We start from the raw sequence: 6,775 nt of genomic DNA, 5'->3' as shown, positions 1-6,775 counted from the left end.
GGCTATGCCCTGCTGCCACTTGCCCCATTCCACCTGGAGCAAACCGTGCCCGCAACCCTGCCCTGACTGGGCAAGTGGCAGCAGGGCAGAGCCCCCGCTCCCAGTGCTGCCGTGCCCATATCCCGTGCCTCCCTTCCCGAGTAATGCACCGTCCACCCCAGCTGGGAAGCTTGTCCCAGCACCAATCCCTGCCTCCCCCACGCCCCTTCCCTCGCCCCTCTCTCAACCCCAAAAGACTTACCAGCTGTGAGCTGCCTGTTTAGTGTGTGGCAGAATCTCCGAATCGGCCAAATCTTTTCTGAATCTATTTGGATGCTTCAAATTGATTTGGAGCTTTTAATTGGTCTCCTGATTCAATTCAGAGATTCGGTTCCCGAAATTGGGCTGAATCTCCTCCGAATTGAATCAGCTACCAAAATTTCACACAGCCCTAGTGTTCTATTAGATCATGCTTCTTCAATATTAGCGAGGCCCCACCTTAGAATTCGAAGGGTTGGTTCGTAAGGTGCCTGAAGAAAATCTAGAATGGGGTCACAAATAGAAGTGCAGCTAGTCTATAAGCCTAACGTATTTATAATGGATTTGAAAAAGAATAAATTTAAAATGTCAAATTCTCAAGTGGAACCCGAGAGTGAAGTGAAAGGTACCATATGCTAAGAGGTTTACTAATATGTGCATGTAAAGACCAGAAACTGAAAGGGACAGGGACATCAGAAACTGGAGTGAGGCACATGGGTAGAGCTGTCCAAGAAAATTTGTGGAATGGATGCACTCTTCATTCCTCACTTTTGTAGATATTAACAATCTACCATCTTAAAAAAGGATAAGATGTCCCATAACAAGTAGGTAGCACTCAGATACACCTGTTCTGGAGGGAGCAGCATGTGGACCACTTCCTGCTCGGCATCTGGACAATGGGCAGTAGAGGATGGTTTCATTTTACATGGAGGTATTGGTTTATCACCTGCCTAGATAGACCAGACTTACAGAGCTATAGTTAACGTTGCATGCTGTAGTAAACAAAGAGGTACAAAGGCCAGGAGATTCACAAAGTCAAAGTTACATAAAAGCATAAGAAAACATGCCAAACTATTCAAATTTCAGATAAATCAACAACCCTGTATTCCTATCCTCAAATCTCTGGCAAATCATCTTTCTTTGTTAAAAAAATTCTGCAACTTTGGCCCTGCCCATCACAGGGGAAAAAAGCAAAAGTTAAATATTAGGATAAACAAGACAGACAGATACAGAGAGGTACCAGGTGATTGAGATAAACCTTAATCAGGAATCCTAACATTTACCTCAAACAGATAATAAGCTACAACTACCTATTTTATCTATGATAGGATTTTAACATGTATTAACCAACATGTGTAATGCACCTTTTGCACTAGTTAACAGAAAGCTTATGACAGTCATAGTAGCTAATACATTAAACTCAGAGCGCCCAAGTTCAACAAGGGAACAAGATGACTGGAGAGAAACCACACATAAAAGATTATAAACATTAACCATAGTTCCAAACAGAGCTTCTGTATACAGAGTTTAGGGATACACATGCACCATATCCTGGAGAAGATATGGATGTACCATCTGCAGCCAAACTATGCCCACTGAGTCGCATCCATTATGGTCAGACTACTTGTACTGCTGTATAGATTTTAGATGCCTGTGGCTACTAGGGTCTATTACCGGACAGTAAAAAGATAAAATGGTAACATTTTGAATGCTTGATCTAATAAAAAAAAAAAAAAAGCAACTTAATTAGGACGTTACGACGACAACTGGCAAACTCTTTGTTTTCTATATGAAATATTATTTGTAATACAAGGAAGTTGCAAAATGAATGAACTGACGTCCATACAGAAAACATTAGTCTCCCCCAACCCTTAAATGTGATATGTAAAAGAAAATAATTAACTCAAGCTTTTTAAAATTTAAGTAGCAGCAGGTCAGTGACTTGATGGGCTATGACAGCCTTAGCATATGACCAGAGCCTCAAAGAGGCCATCTGCTACTGAAGCCTAAACCAAAGTTACTTTTATCTGAAGCAAAGTTACTTCAATCCTTTTGCAAGAACCAAAGCCTTCTTCATCAAACATGACCTTTGGTTTGTGTGGGCCACAGTGAGTGGTGAAGGGAGACTGGTAATTAGGAAATTATAGCCTGATCATTGAGCAGGGACTGAGGGCAGGGGAGGGGGGGGAAGGGGAGATGATGATGTTATTTTAAGTACACTTTTATTGTTTTATCAAGAAAACAACAAATTCTACCCCTTTGGGACTTGAGCTCCATTTATTCCTTTCATTTTATGATCCAAAGATCATACTGACAAATTGTTCTATGGGGAAGAAGAGACGAGGGAACATGAATATTAATTTCTGGGGCAGAGACACTTTGTTCAGTGGCAGAAGTGAGGACAATGTATCACTTGATCTGCATTTAACGACTTTGGTATTAAAAGACTAAAAACTTATTTTGTCACACTTACGCATAGTTAAACATGACTTTAGTACTCCCCACCTGCAACACAAAGCTTCATTAAGCAGAACTGATGCTAATACGTTACTACTGTCACAACCAAATAAGCAGTCATTATTGAGTATCATGAAGCTAATTCAGTTTCTTGTGAGACAGCCTAATAAAGGAACCAGCCCTCAGCCCACTCAGGGCATTTATACACATTTTTTTTTTCCAGAAACGCACTGGAGATCCGCCGCTTTGGAGCAGACTCAATTAATCGAGTTTACTCTGCACACAAGCTGAGGCAACTGCACTGCGCTGCGTGCAGTTGCGTAAGTAGGAAAATGCGTGTCAGTGCTGTTACGCTTTTGAACTAAAGCACCTCCAAAGTGTTGTAGTTCAAAAGTGTGCTACCACCATTTTCTCAGCGCTGATGCGCATTTCGCCACTTATACAACTGCATGTGTCATAGCACCAGGCACTTTTCAAAAGCGGCCAGCGCTGCAAAGCATACATGTCCTAGTTAAGTAGTTTACTTAACTTTGAACATATTAATATTTTTCATCCTAATTCTTTACTTTATACAGCACTTCTCAAGTGCCAAAGCCTGTAGACAGAAAGACAAAAGACAACCAGTTGGTACAACAGACAATGAAGGGGAAAAAAAAAATAAAAAAAAATCACAGGGATCTGCATCAACGAGTCCATGCAAATGTTATGAAAAATGGTTTTAAGTGTTGGTATAGACAAAACTTTTGTCCATTTCTTCCAGGAAGTGAAAATGATTTAGTCCCACTATTCCCAGTTGCCTAGCTGAGACAAAAGGAAATAGCTAAATTATAACCATTCTCTCTAAAAGATTATGGTGTCATTTTCACAGCTTGCAGTGGCAAGCTGATCTCTACATGCAAACTACTTGCTAGATCTCTACATGCAATAATATTTTGTTACAAGCTTGAACTAAAAGGAGTACTCCCAACTTAATCCTCAAAAGGCAATAGTGCAAACAAATAGCCTTCCATGACTGAAAAAACCCGAGATAAAAAAAAACAATACAAAACATTTGCCAAAATCTGGGCAGAAGAGGAAAAGCAAGGAACAGGGTCCTCAAAGAAAGAGTCTGGCTGTGAATTTTGTTGCTTTCAATATTCCCATTTCAGGCCTGCATGTCAATTCACTCACTGGGGAATTCCATTACTCTGCTTCCACCTCCAGACTTACACTCCAGAACTAACCAGGTCTTCCTGAAGGAGGCAGTGGTAGCCAATGACCTACTATTGTTTCAGAGAATTTATAAGAGGCTCTCAAAAGTGTTCATCCATCTCTTGGCTGCATTTAGATGCGAGAACTTCCTATTTTGTTTTATAACATCTAGAATGACCTTTGACCAAGGTGAACCAGGCTGAAAACCTTCAAAGGCAAGACTGCAGAAAATTACAACTTTGCCTTTCAGTCAGCCACATCAAGTTTCATAACTCCTTGTTTCCAGGGCTGACTGACACTTTTTTCAAGCTTTTGTCTTTATCCCTACTAACCAAGGCCACAGAAGCTGAGATGGAATGGTAATAACAATTAATGTTGTGTCCCTTGAATTACCTAAAACAAAAATTAGTCTTCTTAGAATTTGAGGCAGTAATGATGTAAAGTCAGTCATACTTTTCTGGTCAGTTCCAGAGAGCCCTTGCTGAAACAGATGCTCAGGCCAACCATAAATGTAAAGTATTTGAAAAAGTAAAAAGCCTAAACATAACTTTAAGCATACACTTATTTTACCTATTAGGTTTTTGTTTACAAAAACAAAAACGGAAAGAGAATTATTCTGTGGCTGGATGAACTAGAGAAGAGAAAGGAACTGAAAGATCATAATTTACATCCTACTCTAGTGAATGCAGGGCTCAAAGGATAGGACCACACCTCCCTCACTGGCAGCTATTTCTCAAAAAGGACTTGGCTATTTGTGCACCACTCCCACAGGGCAAAATCACTGAAAAAAACAGCATCAGCAGAAAGGCATCTTGTTTCTTAACGTAATCTCATTGAAAGGTCATTTTACATATTGCAACCTGTGATATCTTCAGGACTCACTTCTCTGAACCTTGCACTGTTTAGTGCATTTGATAATAAAAATTACTAAGATGATTTGGAGTTTGAAAGGGAGAGCTGAGTGAAGAGGTTATGTTAAAGGAACAAATAATTAAAGGGGGGGAGGGTACAAGAGAAGAAACTGACCAGAATTGTGATAGCCATTCCTCTATAACTATCTGCATTCTTCTGCTTTAGTGTATCCCTTTCCCCATCCTTAACCACATGCTTCCATGGTGATGGTGGAGAACAACTGTCCCTGTATAATTAGCATAACATTCCCATATTTTGAGTACTACCATAACTGATGATTCCCTTCTTTCCCAAGGAAGGAAACAAGCTCTGAATTAATTTTTCCTCTAGACTTTCAGAAATCCCATTTTCTTTGTCCTGTCTTTTAGGCTGTCTACACAACCTCTGGTTGTAGCTATGCAAGAAAAAAAATCGTGACCTGCCCACAAGCTAAATCCCAGAAAAACAGCTTAGCTACTGGAGAGCAGTCCTGAGTGCACCCAAGATACATGCTCAGTGTTTGCAGCCTCTCAGTAGCAGTGGGGTACATGCATAGGGCCACTCTAAGTCAGTATACTGCTTCATTTCTGGGATTTAGCATGTGCTGAGTGAGAGAAAGTGGGTGGACACTCCACCTTGGCAGCAACACAGTGTGGATAAGTACTTAGATAGTAAACTCTACAGAATAGGAACCATCTTAATTTTGAGTCAAGCTCAGAAAAAGGAAACCTGCCTTTAAAAATAATAACAATAACAACAATCAATACCCTAACTCAAGTTCATTTCTAAAAGAGCCAAGCACCGGGTTCTCCCTCTCTTTATCCTGTGGAAGTCTTAAGGCTGACCATCTAAGTCACTCCCTATGCCTTGCCCTTCCTCAGCTACCCAGCAAAATGCTCAAGGATTTCTAGAGCCAAGAGAGAACAGTTAGGGGCCCACAAGAGTCTTTCAAGCATCTTGCACTTGTCCAAAAAATACATTTATGACTAAATACTCTATAGTCCATACTCTAGCAAACCAACAGCAACTACCCTTCCACATCAGTCTCCACCTACAAACAAATCATTCTGCTCTTCCTTCCTCTGGGTCCCACAACAACAGCTGCAGTTCCCCTTCCAGAACTTCTGTGAAAGGATGAACAAAACCTCTTGTAACAATGCAATGATTCCAAATTCTAAGCCAGCATGAACCTTGCACTCCCAACTTCAATTAAAAGACCTGGGAAGAAAAAGGCCAAATTCATGTCCTTCAGAATTCATGTGAGAATTTAGTATTACTGAAAGGCAGAGATTTCCAAGAGCATCTTTAGCAGCAAATTATACCACTCCTTAGGGTCTGCAGAAATCAGAGGTCAAGTAAAAGGACTCTTCTATAACATAGGAAAAGGAACCCACAGGCCTGAACAGAACTTCCTTTCATTCTGTAATACTCTTTGGGTTTTTGTCCAGGTGGTTCTACTGAAGATGCCTGAGCAAAAAAATAAAATAAGCACCTGAACGGAAGCAACAATGAGATTATTTTACAAACTAGAGACACAAGCTAGTGGTTAAGAAACACCCCCACATCTTGACAAAGTTTGCTGGAACAGAAAAGAAGTGCAAAGGTGCAGTTTGGCAGGACATGAGCTTAAATGAGAATCAAGGCTGAAGAGAAGACTGAAGCCAAGACACTAAAGATCACTGACACTAGATCACTGACACTAGCAACTCTGAAACGCCCAGAAAGCAGGTGATTCGCCCCCGCTTCACAGCTGACTTGTGTGAGCTGCACCCCAAGCCAGGCAGATACAGGGGTGCTTAGGCCGGGTTGGAACCTGAGGAGGTTTCTTTGGCAGAGGCAGTTTCACCAGCTGCTGGCAGAGAGGTGCAGTCCCTGCCCAGCCACGGGCACCCGCCTTGGCCTGGCCGCGGGGATGAGCGATCTGACCAAGGCACGCAGCGAGGTCTGGCCCCCACTCAGCCCCTCTCGCGGCCGGGGCCACGGGGCTGCAAGACGAAGCGGGCTGCGCGGCGGCCTGGCAGAAGGGAAGCGGCTCTTGTCTCGGCCCGCCGGCCTTGGGCCCCGTGCAGCTCGGACGCTCGCTCGGGCTGACTGCAGTCATGGACCCGGCACCGACCTGTCAGCGGGGGCGGAAAGCCTCGCAGGCCGCGCCGGGGTCCGCCCGCCCGAGGGCACCCACCGGGCCGAGCCGGGCCCCCGTTCCGCTAAAGAGAGGGAG

General features: G+C 42.8%; 1 protein-coding gene across 4 annotated transcripts in view; it reads right to left on the bottom strand.

Moving 5' to 3' along the window:
* Positions 1-6,775, bottom strand: part of SEC24C (SEC24 homolog C, COPII coat complex component) — a 60,285-nt gene extending 53,510 nt beyond the window's left edge. For all 4 annotated transcript variants that reach the window (XM_006016263.3, XM_006016264.3, XM_006016265.3 and 1 more), the window contains exon 1: positions 6,674-6,775. The gene's annotated coding sequence lies outside the window, so the exon portion shown is untranslated. The remainder of the gene's footprint in view (positions 1-6,673) is intronic.

Source organism: Alligator sinensis, unplaced genomic scaffold (genome assembly GCF_000455745.1).
Source record: "Alligator sinensis unplaced genomic scaffold, ASM45574v1 scaffold109_1, whole genome shotgun sequence".
NCBI classification, from domain to species: domain Eukaryota; kingdom Metazoa; phylum Chordata; order Crocodylia; family Alligatoridae; genus Alligator; species Alligator sinensis.
Note: the sequence above shows the minus strand (reverse complement) of the source record. Positions and strands in the feature narration are given on the sequence as shown.